Consider the following 15,825-nt stretch of genomic DNA (forward strand, 5'->3'; position numbering starts at 1 on the left):
TACCTCAGCTGAGGTATTGCCTCCATCAGATAACTCTGTGGGCACACCTGTAAGACATTTTTGTCATGAAGGATTGATATGGGAGGGCACAGCCTATGGTGGACAGTACCTTTCCTAGGGAGGTGGTCATGTCCTGGATCATATAAGAAATATATCTGAGCAAGCCAGAAGAACAAGCCAATAGCCAATGTTCCTCTATGATTTCTGCTTCAGTTTCTGCCCCCAGGTCTCTGTCTTAGCTTCTCTTGATAATAGATTATAACCTACAAAATGAAAATAAACCCTTTCTTCCCCAACTTGTTTTGGTCATAGTGTTTATCACAGCAATAGAAATAAAACTAAGACACATACTCATGAAATGGATATCCTTAATTGTTTTCATTTTTTTTCAAAAGATAAACCCATTGTAAGTCCTCAGTTCTTCTACTCCTCTCCCTTGGTCTATTCAACCTTTGTATCCCCCAAGGTACTGCTCAGAGAATTTCATACAATGCATTTTGATCATATTCACTCCCATCTTCCCCTTAACTGCTTCCCAATCAACCTGACTTTCTCCCTCCAAATTTAGGGTTCTCTTTAAATACTAATACTAATAATAATAATAATAATAATAATAATCCATTGAGTTGGGCTTTTGCTGCACATATAATTTCATTTAGTTTTTATTTTTGAGGTTATTTCAACATTTCTCTCTTCCCTTTCCTCTCTCCAAGCCTCCCATATACCCCTTGCTCTTCTTCAAATTCCTGGTCTTTTATTTTTTTTTCACTAATTGTTACTGTATGCATTTATGTTCATATATATATATATATATATATATATATATATATGCATGCCCCCTTGTCGGCCTGTATAATGCTACATGTATATATGTTTTCAGGAATGACTGTTTGGTACTAGATAACCAATTGGTATGTTCTTCCCTGGGAAAGATCTCCCATTCCATTCCTACCTTTCAGTGGCCTATATAGTTTTTGTGTAGGATTGAGTCTTCATGGGCTTTTTTCTATTGGCTTTAGTATGTCTGTTGATGTCATCCTTGATCATTCACATTTGGGAAGTCATGTTGGTAAGAATTTTGGGGTGTAGCTTCTGACATTCCTAGGAGCCTCCCTGATCCTCTAGCTCTTACAATCTTCCTACCCCCTATTCCTCAGTGTTTCCAGAGCCTTAGGTATAGTAGTGTTTTGTAGTTGTATCCTTGGGACTGCGCTTCATAATCTTCCATTTTGATTAGTTGTGGTTTTCTCTAATGGCCTCTGTTTGTTTCAAAGAGAAGTGTTCCTGATGAGAGGTGAAGACTACATTTATCTGTGGGCATAGGACAGTGTTTATTGATTGTTGTTAGGGAGTATACTGTTTTAGTAATTTAGCAGTTATAGATTCTCCTCCAACAACCATGACTTCATACAAAGAACTATATTTTGGTGGAATTTTGGTGCAAGGTCTGGAAGACCTTCAACATTGTCCAGAGAGTTGATCAATGTTTTGATTTTGATTTTATAATTATCAAAACACTATTTTGTGGTGATAATATTATTTATGATTTATTAAAGCTTGCCTGAGGGTACAGAAATCAAAGCTAGCTATAAGCCACAGAGCCAGGCAGTGGTGGCATAGGCCTTTAATCCCAGGACTCAGGAAACAGGCAGACGAATCTCTGTTAGGTCAAGGCTGCACTGAAATTGATCCAGTCCTAAAGAGAAACAGCTCAAACAAATGTGATCTCAACACTTAGGATCACATGTCTTTAATCCCAGGATTTGAGAGGTATAAAGAGAAGAAGCAAAGTCAGTCTTAAAGATTTATTCTTCAGTCATGGTGAGGACAGGATCAGCCCTTTCAGCCTGGGGTAGAAGTAAGAGCTAGTGGAGCCCTTTCAGCCTGGGGTAGAAGTAAGAGCTAGTGGCCAGCTGCTTTACTTTTCTAATCTTCAGCTTGCAGCCTGGACCCCAATATCAGTCTCTGAGCTTTTATTATTTTTGTTATACTGCTTCACATAAATATGTGGTACAAAATTTCAGAAACATAATTAGGGTCATTTAAGAAACTGTTTGAAACCGGCTTAATCACAAGCTAAAATTAATGTAAAACATAGTACCTTGAACTATCTTTCTCTGGACCAACCAGAGAAGGATATCACTAAGCACATTTATTACTAAGTAAATTTTTATAGGCCAAATTGTGTCGAATGACAACAAAAACAAATAAACAAAAATACAAGCTAAATGGTTCTCTGGGCTTCTTCCATGGGGAGCCAGAAGCAAGAATGAATCAAATCATTCCTGATAAGAAATGGTCTTTTTACTACTTCAAGACTCACAAATGTTTTGAATTTTATTTCCCTCTGTAGTTTAGGTCATGAGCACGAAACCTTTCCCATTTTTCTCAGTTCTGTTTGTAATGGAAGCATCACTACTAAACAGATTTGCTCTGTAGAAAAGCCGCAACAGAGAAATGGCAGGTAGGGGAAGGTGGTATGACTGCACTGAGCCTTCCTTTCATCTCTCATGCTCAAATGTCCCATTGTGTGCACTGATCTAATCCTCACACCAGCCTGAGCTGTGTCTCCTTATTGTGCTTTGTCCAATCTCACCACAGCTCATTCAGTGGTAGGCTTTAATCCTGACAAAAACTACTTACCGTTTGGCTTCTTTCATGGGTATAAGATTTTACTCTGTGTCTAAAAAGGACTTTCATAATTTATTCTTATGAATATGAATATCTTATCTGCACACATGTCTGTGCACCATGCCCATGCCTGGTGCCTGAACAGGCTACAAGAAGGTATCCAATCTCCTGAAACTGGAGCTACAAATGGTTGTGAAACACCATGTGGGTACTGAGAATCAAACCCAGGCCCTCTGCAAGAGCAGCCACCTCTCCAGCCCTTTAAAAATAATTCTCAAGAAATAGAGACAGAGTCCTCTAAAGTACATCTGTATGTTCCTAACACAGATGATTCGTTAAGCCGTAACAGCCATCCTATCAGGAGAATGTTGAATAGAATAGATCTAAATAGTTATTAAATATATGCTATATGTTCAATTGACTATATGCCATTGTAATTTTTAGGGATATGTGTAAGTGTGTGTGTGTGTGTGTGTGTGTGTGAGAGAGAGAGAGAGAGAGAGAGAGAGAGAGAGAGAGAGTGTGTGTGTGTCTCTGTGTGTATGTGTATGTGAGAGAGAATGTGTCTGTGTGTGTGTGAGTGTGTGTGTGTAGGTCAGAGAACAACTTTCCAAGAGTCTGTTCTCTCCTTCCTTTTTTTGGGTTCTGGGGATTCAACTCATGTCATTAGGCTTAGTGACAACTGCCCTTATCCACTGAGCCATCTTATCTGTCCCTTAAAATAATTTTTATTACATGTAAAGAGAATACAAACCATAGTAATATTTGTAGTCATACAACTTTATAGAGTCACTATCATGAAGTAAAATTACATTTTCTTGGCTATTTGTTTCCCGAGTCTTACCTTATGAACCTAGTCTACTACTAGATTCAATGAAGTTTCAATTAATAGGCCTAATGGACAAACCACCTCTATGGAAACTTTAATGACAAAGTAGACATACCTTGATTTTTAAAGCAGCTACAGATTTGTTTTAAATTTATGAATATATGAAGCTTAAAATTTTGATATTTGTTTATCTTTTTAAATAACTCTCATTTGAGTTTTATTTTTCTCAGAGAGCATCATCAAATTTCTTGTTAGTTCCTTGTCTGTTTTATAAAGATTTATTCAGTTATGCATTTTATATATATGAATGCTCTGACTGAATGTATGCCTGCATGCCAGTAGAGGGCATCGGATCACATTAGCAATAATTATAAATCACCATATGGGTCCTGGGAATTGAATACCAGACCTCTGGAAAAGTAGCCAGTGCTCTTAACCCCTGAGTCATCACCAGCCCAAAAATTCTGGTTAGTTTTAATCACATTTAATTCTCTCCAAAATTGACAGCCCATGGTTATTTTCTTTTAACTTAAAATTATAATATACCAGGCTGAGGAGATGGCTTAGTGGATAAAGTATTTCTTGTAAGGACCTAATTTCAGCTCACCTGAACTGTCAAGAAGCTGAATGCCATCATGAGTGTAACTTGAGTATAACAGACAGATGGGAAGCAGAGACAGGAGAATCCCTGGGAGCTCTTTAACCAGATGCCTTGGTGTGTGCAGACTGTCTCAAGTGAGGCGGAAGGCATGGGCCAACGCCAACGGTTGTCCTCAGACCTGCACATGTGCACCATGGCTCCAGCATAAACTGTACCCGCACAAACATGCAAAACACACACACACACACACACACACACACACACACACATACACACGGAGAGAGAGTATAACAAGTAATAAATGATATTTTCCCCAAACAAGACTTTATCTTAATGTCCAAGTGATCCATGGCATTGTTCTTTAAAGAAAGTTAACTTTCCTTCTCATACAATGATGATGAGTTAAACCAAAATGAATACTTTTGGAGCCAAAAATATGTTCACTCCAATATAAAAATGTTGAATAAGTTTTACAATCCTGTGGGATGTTGAAATCAGAATGTGGGAATGCACCAGAAAGAACAACTCTGTTCCATCCACAAAAAGAAATCTATGAGCAGAACTACTCTCCTAGTGGATTAAAACTATTATATTTTTTCAATTCTGTTACAGTATAAACTACAGCAGAAAGCTGTGTTTGCCAGACACTCAAGGTCAGCACTGTGAGGGTGATGCCTCTCTTTTTTTCTCACTCCTGTATATTACATCATAACCTGTCAAGATTCTAGCAGTGCACCGCCTTCAACCACCTTGGGATGCATTGGTTCTGTGACTATCAACATGACTTGTTCCTTTCTATTCCCTCTTGATGTCTGATTTAAAAAATATTAAACACATGCTGGCACCTATTCACTACCCAGGTACTGAAGATGCACCGGTGACTAGAATAAAAATTATATTGCCCAACCTTTATGATCTCAAGTCCTTTAAAGTGTTTTTATTTATCCTTTGAGAGTTGATAACACATGTATGATGTATCTTGATCCTATCCTCCATCCCTGAACCCCACACCAAAAATAATATGCCCCATCCCACCTACCTTGGTATCCTTTTTTTTTATTATTATAACCCGTTATGGATTTAAGTCTTTTAAAAGTAATACTTTTTATTTATTCTTTGAAATTTTTATATATTTCTATAATACAGTTTCATCAGATCTACCCATCATTACATACATCCCTCCAATGTCCCCATCCTATCTTCATCACAACTTTGTGTCTTGCGTCTTCTGTTGTTATTAATCCTTTGTCCAATTAGTGTTGTTCATATGTACCTGGATGGGAGGCCATCTCCTAGGACACAGGCAACCTGCCAATGGACATGTGTGATAGTAATTATATAGCTCAGATTTCCTGGGTTCCAGTTTGTCCAGGAAGTCCTTTCATTGCCTGAAACCCTGATTTATCACCTAGTGACTTACTTCTCTTTGTAGTTTTCCACCACTGACATAGTATATAGAACATTTTAGAATATGAAGACAAAATTTTAAAGTATGGAACAAATGACATTCCATGTTGAAACTTTTCTGTTTTTGTTTATGATATTATAGTTTTGTTACAACATTTACCCCTTCCCTTTCCTCCCTCCAAACTGTTCGATACACCCTTCCCCACTCTCTTTTATGTGGGGTATGTATTACCACCATGGTATTTGATGATTCATAAGAACCAGCCTTAGGACCATACAGAGTAAAATAGCTACAGTGAATAACATTTAAATGCATGCCCTTCTTTGTTTATAAGTAGTTTATTTATGTGTGTTTGTGAGTATGTGCACATGTGTGTGGGTGCCTGAAGAGACCAGAACAGGGCATCAGATCCTTTGGAGCTGGAGTTACAAGGATGGATGCTGGACATAGAAAACCAGTCTTTTTTGTAGCTCTGGCTGGCCTGGGACTTCCAAGGTAGAACAGTCTGGCCTCAACTCACAAAAAATCTACCAACTTCTGCCTCTAGAATCCTGAGGTTAAAGGCAAACATCAACAAGCCCAGGTGGCTAGCAGATACTCCTAAATGAAGTCATTGCTCTAGCCTCCTTCATACACTTGTCTCCTCAAATGCCCTTGAGGATTCATATGCTTGTGTTCCCTACTGTGAGTGATTTACATATAAGATGTTGTTGCCCCACAGGTCACAGAAGGCTCACTGCTGTAATAGCAATGATTTTTGCATGGTGGGTTCACCAGATCTTTCCACAAATCTCTGTGTGTTTTTAATAGAATGAGGAGTAATACAATCCTGGGAGTAATTGACTGCTGTCAGTTAACCCTGAGAAATAAGTGCATGGCCTGACACCAAATAAAAGTACCTCCTGCTTCTGGTTATTTTTATATGTCAAAATTTTATAGGATGTCTTCATAGGCAACTCAGAGTTTAAACTAAATGGAAAACAGACTTTGACTGTATCATGAAGTCTTAAGCCAATCCTATTTTGAAATGTAGTCTCTCTGCATCCTTGATACTGTCCTGATTCATCTTTACAACAGGTGGGTGTCACTCCTTCACAGGTCCCCTTAGTGGCCAAGGGACATTGCTGAGACTATGCTGGTTAGGCAGGATGGTCTCAGGCCTTCAGTAATTATTTAAATCCATCTATCACATTCTTGCTTCAACCTGCAGACTCAGGCACGTACAAACAACTTACATTTCTGCATCGCTCAGAGCGAAGGCCAGTCCTGCACATACACAAGTCCTAGCCCCCAAAGAAATCAATACAGACTTGGCAGTGGTCTGTTCTCTGGGATCACAGCAGTTACAGTTTTTATGAAACCAGACAGTTTCCATCTATTTCAACTCATTCTCTCCAGTGTAAGTCTGGCAGAAAGACTGAAAAATCTCTCATTAAACTTATGAACTTGTCAGTTATCTGGAAGGCTTAAAGGGAGCTTGGGTTTCAATAGTGTTGAGGGTATTGTGTGTGGTTGATGGTGTTATATGATTGGGTTTGCCTGTGGTAATTCTGCATCTCCAAATACTTTAGTGGGGATATAAGAATTATATACTAAAAGTGTAGAAGTAAAAAAAAAAAATGATAATCAGAGTCAAATATATGCATAGATTCTTTGAAAAAATGGTTTTATCTGAAGCAGACATATATGTATGTATATGTATATATATACATATATATTTATTGTTTTGTCCTTTGACAATGTGCATATATATATGGAGTACTTGGATCACACTCACAACCTCATTACCCTCTCTTATTTCCTTCCACACCCACTGAACCTCCTCTTCCCATTAATTCCCCCTCATCCTACTTTTATGTCCGTGTGTGTGTGTGTGTGTGTGTGTGTGTGTGTGTGTGTGTCCCACTGAGTTTAACTACAGTTGTTTTCATGAGCATGTGTATGGAGTCATTTGCTGGAACAATCCCTTCCCCAAGCAACCACTAAATCCAAGGGCTCCTCAGAGAAGTATGCCCCTGCCCTGTCTGCTGAAATGCTGATGGGGCCCGATCTTGTGCAGGTCTTCTGTAAGTAACCATGGCTGCTGTGAGACCATGAGCAGGAGTCATGTCATGCCCAGAAGACAGTGTTTCACATCTTTCTTCCCTGTGCTCCAGCCTTTACATTCTTTCTGCTCCCTTTGCTGTGGTGGTCCCTGAGCCTTGGAGGAGTTAACATAGATGTCCCATTTGGGGCTGAGCACTCAATAGACACTCTCAGCCCCGTGACTAGGTATGCCTCTTTGGATTAACTGCTTCTGCTGGGCTTGAGGGGTATGGATGAAAACTTATTTTTCTCCATTTTGAGATTTGGATATAGATTATTAAAGGTCTTTAAGTACCATGGGGAAGACTTGCTTAAGTACCGTGGGGCAGACATTGATAGGAAGCCTTGGCAGTAAGGCTTTTGTGTCCTTTGCTGATCAACGCTGGTGCTGGGGATCCATGCAGGGCTTCCTGCTTGTGCTTTAGGCCACCTGCTACTGCTGATCTGCATCCCCAGCAGGGCTTGTTCAGGTAAGCACAGCTATAGTGAGTTCATTAGTGCAAGAATCAAAAGGCCCATCAATGTTTAAACTGCTGAGGATAGTGTGTGCATGTGTGAGTTTTACTGAGGACTAAAGTGTCGTCTCATGCATGCTAGACAAGTGTGTTCTACCACTGAGCTGTATCTCCAGCCTTTTTTTTTTTTTTTTTTTGTAACATTTTTAATTTTTGAAAGTTTTTAAATTTGGCAACAAAGACTCAATAAGTTGCCCTGGTTGGCCTTGAACTTGCAGTCTGTCGTCCCCACCAGAGTATCTGGGATTATAGGTGTTTATATTGGAGTCTTAGACATTTTATCAGACCATGAGAAAGAATGTCCTGAGAGATGATGCTGAATGTGACAACTAGATAGCACATTTGCAAACCTTCACCTGTCATACAAGAAGTATTCAAGAGGCATTGCTCCCATTATGTTTAAGGCAGCCAGGTTCACTGGGAGGCTGTGGAGAGAGCTCCATTGATAAAATGCTTACTGTACAAGTGTGATGACCTGAGTTTGGTCCCCAGGACTCCCCACACTAGGGAAATGGAGACAGGGTATCTAGGACTCACTAGCCAGCCAATTTGTCCTAATTGACTTGACAAGCTCCAGAGCAATGAAAGGACCCTGTCTTGTAGAGCAAGGTGTGTAAGAATTCAGGCATTATGCTGGCCTGCCCTTGTCACCAGGCAGTACCCTGGTCAGCCCAGGATTCTAAGGTTGCATAGTCTGCAAGCAGATGCAAAGGACCTCTGCCCATTTATGAACTCTTTCCTGCTGGTACTCTGGGGCAGACGGACTTTTCCTGTCTCCTCCTTCTCTTCTGTTCTCTCTCTGCCTCTGTGTCTCTGTGCCTCTTTACCTCTTTTCTCTTTCCTTCCCTCTCTCTCCCCATTCTAATAAAACATGCCTGGCATGTCCCTGTCACCCTCACCTGCCATGGAATCTGCCAGGGTTCACCACAAGCTTTGTCATAGCAAGGTGGATAGCACCTGAGAAACAAACCCAAGGTTTAATTCTGGCCTCCACAGACACTATCACAAACACCCACACTTAGAACACACACAATCAAATAAATACACAATGGAAGACAAGAAACATGTTTCCTTACATATAGTAAAAGCCAGGCTTTAAAACCCATCTTTAACTTGGATTAGGAAAACTTGCACATTTTTTTTAAAATAGGCTTTCAATAACTAAACCAATACAAACCTTATAGGAGAAATTTGTAACCTGTCGAAAAGTGTAAGGAAAAAAAAAAAAGTTATCCCAAGATTACATTGGGTACCACTGGCTGGCAGGAGTTACTCCCCCTACTTTAGAGGGCAGTTGGTAGGTTCCAGCCTTGTCCTTGGCTTTCCAGCTTATGTAGCTGTGAATTTTATAACCCTGTACCCTGTGGTCTAAGCTGCTGAGTGCTGTGTCTGAAGGCAGGTGGTTCTTGTGTTAAAGGTAGACATTAAACAAGTCTGTTAAGGACCTGGAAGTATTTAAGGAGGTCGCTTGCCAGCTGTAAATTAGAGACCCAATCCCAGTTGGCTGGAAAGTTCTCTGGAGTGAGTCCAGTTAAGTAGACTGAATCACTGGCGGTCTTTCCAAATTTGCACATTTAACAGTTTGGCTGTTCAGCCTTCAGTGCAGTGCCCATGATTCTGGAGTGGCATGGCTGTGATGCCCCTGGGATTGGGATGGTGTCCACATCACCCACTCTCAACCCATGCTGAGAAAATCAACCTCCTGCTGTGGACAGAGTCAAGGAGCAGGTTTTTAAATAGCTGTGAATGACAGACATTATCAGGTTCAGGATACCTATTGTCTGAGGCTCTGCTCCAGCATTCAGAAAGGAAGTGAGTTTATGTACTTCTTTCCAAGGTTCCTAGGCTTCACAGTAGCAGCTATCAGCAGTTAAGAGGATTATGATGGTCACACTGAGGTACTTGCTCATCCACAAAGTCACCTAACTGGGGGCTGTGGTCTCCATCCATGAGGACAGAATTTGTTGTTAATTGAAGGATCATTATGGACTTGAAAGTTTTAAAATTGTTTCTCTAAATTGACTAAGTTTGGGTCAAGCTGGTTTCACGTCCAAGGGACCTAAAAGGTAGCAGAAATCCTTGTGCTCCAAGGTGTTCTGAATTCCTAATTACTTAAATCAGGGGACCTTGGATTTGTGTGTGTGTGTGTGTGTGTGTGTGTGTGTGTGTGTGTGTGCGCGCGCGCGCTGTGATAACAGATTCTGAAATGTGGAATTGACCTTGGATTTGGTGTGTGTGTGTGTGTGTGTGTGTGTGTGTGTGTGTGTGTGTGTGTGTGTGTGCTGTGATAACAGATTCTGAAATGTGGAATTGATTTCTTCACCAAACTCAGGTTTTTGAAAATAGGAAAAACCCACGGAGACTACCCTAGGCATAGAGGACAGGCCATTTCCAGAGAACTGTTTGAAGCACATGGGGGGATTCCTTCCATGTTCTGTCCTCAGGCACTCTCCTCCCCCACACAGGATAAAGAACAGGGCAGAGAATGTCTTCCTGTTGAGAAGCAAAAACATAGCCTTGCAGTCATTATGTGCTTGCCTTTTATGTGCTGTGCCCTGCTGCCTATAGAAGTCTGTCCTTCTTTCAAAAGGCTTTTAAGGGCTTAAGTTAAAGTCTTCGGCCAGCCCTCTACTGGTTTATGTATTTGCTTCTGACATACATGACTGCTCATATAACTGCATATGGATTTATAGCTATGCAGACAGCAAGGTTGGGCCTTGAGTCTTTAGAGTCGGAGTGTTTTTAATTCACTTAATGCCTTTGTAAGACACATTCACATGTTCCACAAGTAAATATGAAGAATGTTTCTTATGTGTATCTGTAAATCTAATAGAACATACACAGAGAGTCACTGTGGGGGTTTGCGACTTACTGATTCAAAGGCACATGTTTCCTGTGAAAACTTTCAATGCATTGTAACACACCGTGCCTTTTTTTGTTTGTTTGTTTGTTTGTCTGGATAATATGGGGTAATATAGGGTATATTCATTTCCTATAGCTTTTAGATATTATATTCAGTGTTTTCAGTGTTTTTAATTTTAGCTCAAATGTTTTATTTTTCTTTCTTTCTTTCTTTTTTTTTTTTTTGTGTGTGTGTGTGTGTGTGTGTGTGTGTGTGTTGTTGTTTTGTTTTTCAAACAGGGTTTCTCTGTATGGGAGCCTGTCCTGGATCTAGCTCTGTAGACCAGGCTGGACTCAACTCACAGAGATCTGCCTATCTCTGCCTCCCAAGTGCTGGGATTAAAGATGTGTGCCACCAACACCCAGCTCCAAATATTTTACTTTTCTAAACATCTTTTCATATTTTCTATTCAGTGATGAGGAAAAGGGGTAGGGAATGTCTCATTTGTCTCTTCATGAGGGTTAGAAAGCCTCAAGAAAGTTTTAAGTTCCCATTTGTTTGCTTTGACACCTGGCTCAAAAGCTTACCAATATACTTGATTAATTAAGTCTGGGCATAGTGGATCCCAGCATTCAAAAAGCAGAGACATGAGGATCACATATTTAGGTCAGAGTATGCTACATAGCACTCCAGTTCTCAAAAACAAAACAACCCCTGAACTCAAGAGACAGAGGGGGGGAGGGGTCAGGAGTTCAAGACCAGCCTCAGTTACCTAGTGAGCCATTGCCAGGGCAGGCTATTATAAAGTGTACTTCAATAACTTAATGAGTAAATAAACTGAACTTAACACATGGTATGACCCAGAATTTTGCTAATGCTAAATAATAGCAATTAAGCTGCGTTAGGTGATCATGTGATTTTAGATAAACAAGTGATTGATGTGGTCATGTGTTTTTGGATTACTCTTTCAATTACCCTTAAGTTTCACATAAATGTGTGATTTTCCTCCTCAGGTTTTAAAGCCCTTGACTTTTAATTTATTGGGTCACTGTGGCAGAATTACTTTTAAACATGGACCTGCCCTACCTTCTCTTCTGGAGAAGATCTCTTCTCCCCGCCCACAGATATCAAATGACACTGCACTGCTTAGCTCAGGATAGTGTCAGTAACATGAGAGGTAGCGGGACAGAAGGCACATGGAGTGTAAAGAATATTCCATGTCCTGGCCTGTTGCATGTGAGTTGTGAGAATAAGAAGGGTCTGTGGAGGCTGTATGAACCTGTGCTGGCATTAAACTTAGAAGGAGGGGCTGACATCTCATGAGGAGGACAGGCTAAGGGAAAAGTAGCCTTTCTGAATACAGGAAAAGAGATCATAGCTAATGTTGGACTTGAATGTACCTCCCAAATGTTCAGATTCAGAGGCTGATTGAAAGTGGAATGGACAAATGTGGAGGTTAGGGGTTTGGATTTCATAGAGAATGGCAACCACAGTTGACATGTGTTAGGTTGAAATGGGACTCACTCAAGTGTGAGGTTGCTAATGACCTGGGCTGTATTCAAGTCAGTGAGGGAGTGCGGAGTGTGTAGCAATGTTCCTTTGTAGTTCCTCCTTCTGTTCCCTCTTGAGCTCCTGCCCTGGCTCCTGGCAGTGAGGGACATCTGGCAGTGTAAGCCAAACAAACCCTTTTCTCCCCAAGTTGCTCTTGGTCATGTTTATCGCAGCAGAAGAAAAGCAAACTGGAACATGATGGGAGAGGCCCCAGATAGCAGCCAGGCAGGTCATCATAGAAATGCCAGGGAAGAGCCAGTTGCTGAGACAGGAGCTGGTGTATGGAAGGACACTGTAGAAGCCTCCTCCTGTCTGCAGTGTTGATTGGGTTCACTGATCAGCTGAGACAGCAGTCTGGGAAAGGTGGGCATCTTGGTTGCTTTCTTCTGAGTGTAGAGGAAGCTTTTTTGTTCAGCCTAATTTTTCAGTATTGCAGTAAAGTCATGGGCTGACATTGGTTCCTGCAGTGTATCCAAATCCTGAAAGCAATAGGCACTATTGCTCAATGGAAATTTGTTAAACTGTGTTTCCCCTTGTGTATTGATTGGTAGATCTCTTGTATCCCATGGTGGCTACCATCTCACTCTGTACCCAAGGTTGACCTTGAACTTGCTATTCTCCACCTTTCACATCCCAAGTGCTGGTATTACAGACATGGGCCTTGTCTATGTGGTACTGGGGCTTCAACCCAAGGCTTTATTCATGTCAGCCAAAGACTCTACCACCCCTTCTACATCCCTAGCCCCTCCTTTGCTTGCTTGCTTGCTTTCCCAGTGCTATGGAGCAAACCAAGGGCTTTGGACTTGCTTGGCAAGTATCCCCTACCAGGGATCTAAATAGTGAACCCTGTTAAACCACTCAGATCACCAAAGTGTTCACCCTTGCAGCTAACAAAGGCAAGAACTAACATTATTTTATATTTGTTTATTTAACATTTTCATAAAGGTCCATTCTTCATATTTCATAGGAGTCCATTCCCCTGTAGCATTAGAAATCAACAAGTGGTGTGGATGAAGGAGGATATGGCACTAGAAAGTGGTGATAAGTCAGCACACCTCTTTTTCTAACACACATGAATGCCCCTTTGCTACGTGCAGTTGAGTGTGACTCCAACAAACTGTGGCATCACTCTGCTAAGGTCTTTCTGGGCTTGCCATAACTCTTCTGCATCTCACATGACCTTTATTTTGACTCTGGACTTGTGCTATCCTACATTATTCCCCCTCCAAAATCTCTTCATTTCTGTTGCACATAGACAGAGTGTTAAGATTTGTCACACTACTTTAACAGAAGGATCACCAAGGAACAGAAAGATCACCTTCTGTCCTATTTTCATTTCTGTTGCTATGATAAATACCCTGAGAAAAAGCAGCTTGGGGGGAAAGAGTCTGTTTTAGATCATAGTTTGAGATTACAGTCCATCCTTGATGGAAAATCAAGACAGGAACACGAAGCAAGCAAATAGTCACAGCCACAGACAAGAGGAGAGAACAAATGCATCATGCGTAGTGCTCAGCTAGCTTTTTCTATACAGTTAAGGACCCAAAGCCAGGGAATGGTGCATCCCACTTTTAAGGTGGGTCTTCCCATATCTATTAAAGCACTCAAGACAATCCTACAAATATATGAGTACACACACACACACAAACACACAGGGAGAGAGAGAGAGAGAGAGACACACACACACACAGGGAGAGAGAGAGAGAGAGGGAGGGAGGAGCAAGGAGGGGAGATGCACGTAGGCCAACATGGTCTAGACAGTCCTTTGAGACTCTTTTCCAGGTGACTCTGGGTTGTGTTGAGCAGACAAAATGAAACCATTACAGTTTCTGAATACAGATCTACTCTTCCAATTCCAGTTTGACTGTGGGTTGCCTGTATTTACTTAACCCGTCACCAGCAAATTAGCAGAAACACAGCAGAAAGGCCAAGCAAGGAGAGCAGAACATTTTTATGGATCACTGGTGAGAGCCCAGTGTTTGTTCATGCTAATGCTGCTGCCTGTTGTGTTGTGTATTAGTTTCATTTCCAATAAGGTGGGGGTGTGGGTGACTTAGATCCTCCATCTTTTAACATAACTCTGTCTAGAAGACTTCATGATTTTCTTGGTTATACTGCCAAGTGATGTTAATGTCATGATCCCTTTGGTGGTAGACACAATACTTCTGGAGGCATTTAAGCTAATAGCAACATAAAACCCATGTGGTAGCATCCTAAAGAGCAGTGTGGTTCAGTGGTTCAATGCCACCCAGCCAACTTTAGTTGGGGTAGGATGCCAACAGACAGAGGGGAGGGGTTCCTATTTTTAACTGTCTGTAGGCTTTGCCTCTAGAGCATGCATGCCCAGTTCTGGTGGTGAAGAATTTTCCACAAGACTCATGGGGTAGGAGAAAACCAGTTATTTATATTCATGAATTGAACTTGAGAGAGGAAAAAGGGGATGGCCTGAAAGAGAGAACACCCAGAGAGTGTTTGCCCACATCAGAAAGAAGGCTATGGATGGCAATGGGAAATCACACACTTTTTTGCAGATTTATTTAAATTTATTCTCAAGTCATTTGAATAATCTTGTACACACTCTGTTTATGAACAAGTAAAAGCACTGTACAGTTACAGTTATTGAAGGACTGTTTTGAGATTTAAAAAAAGAAAGTAAAAGGCTAGCAGAATGCCTGACAACTAAAGGAGGCCCATAGCTCCACTACTCATGATTCACACCATCTGGGCTCAGATTCTTCCTGAGTCCTAGCCTTTTTTAGGTTGGATCCCTTACACTACACATATTGATTTATCTTATTTTTACTTGTGTTTGTGTGCGTGCATGCATGCATGTGTGCATGTATGTGTGGTTTTGCACACACAAACACAGACCAGAAAAATGTGTTGATTCTCCTGAAGCTATAGTTTCAGACAATTGTGAGCCATCCATCAAGGATCCTGGGGACTGAATCAATGTCTTCTGCAAAGGGAATGTAACTGCTGAGCCATCTTTCCAGTCCCTGTGACTACTCTTTCTTTGACATATGTGGACTCCCACTTTGTACTATACAGTAGGTGACAGGGATCTCTGACTGGGATATGCTGTGATTTGGGGACATGGTTATTCTGTGCTGAGCTTCAATTGTGAAAGTTTGTAAGTCTGTTTATCATCAGCATAGAGAGACACAATATTGATTGTATTACCTATGAAGCATTATTGTGTGTGGTTCATCCTGTGCTTTGTTTAAGGTTAAGACCCAATGATATGACCTTAAACTCTCTCTCTCTCTCTCTCTCTCTCTCTCTCTCTGTGTGTGTGTGTGTGCGCACGCGCGCGCTGTTATGTGGGCATGGATGGTGGTGGTCAAAGGATACCTTTGTAGA

The 15,825-nt window shown here is 41.0% G+C and overlaps 1 protein-coding gene across 1 annotated transcript in view; it reads left to right on the forward strand.

Moving 5' to 3' along the window:
* Adamts18 (ADAM metallopeptidase with thrombospondin type 1 motif 18) overlaps positions 1–15,825 on the forward strand; it is a 135,537-nt gene that overhangs the window by 105,344 nt on the left and 14,368 nt on the right. The window lies entirely within an intron of this gene.

The sequence above is a fragment of the Phodopus roborovskii genome, unplaced genomic scaffold, assembly GCF_943737965.1.
Source record: "Phodopus roborovskii unplaced genomic scaffold, PHOROB, whole genome shotgun sequence".
In the NCBI taxonomy this organism is placed as follows: Eukaryota; Metazoa; Chordata; class Mammalia; order Rodentia; family Cricetidae; genus Phodopus; species Phodopus roborovskii.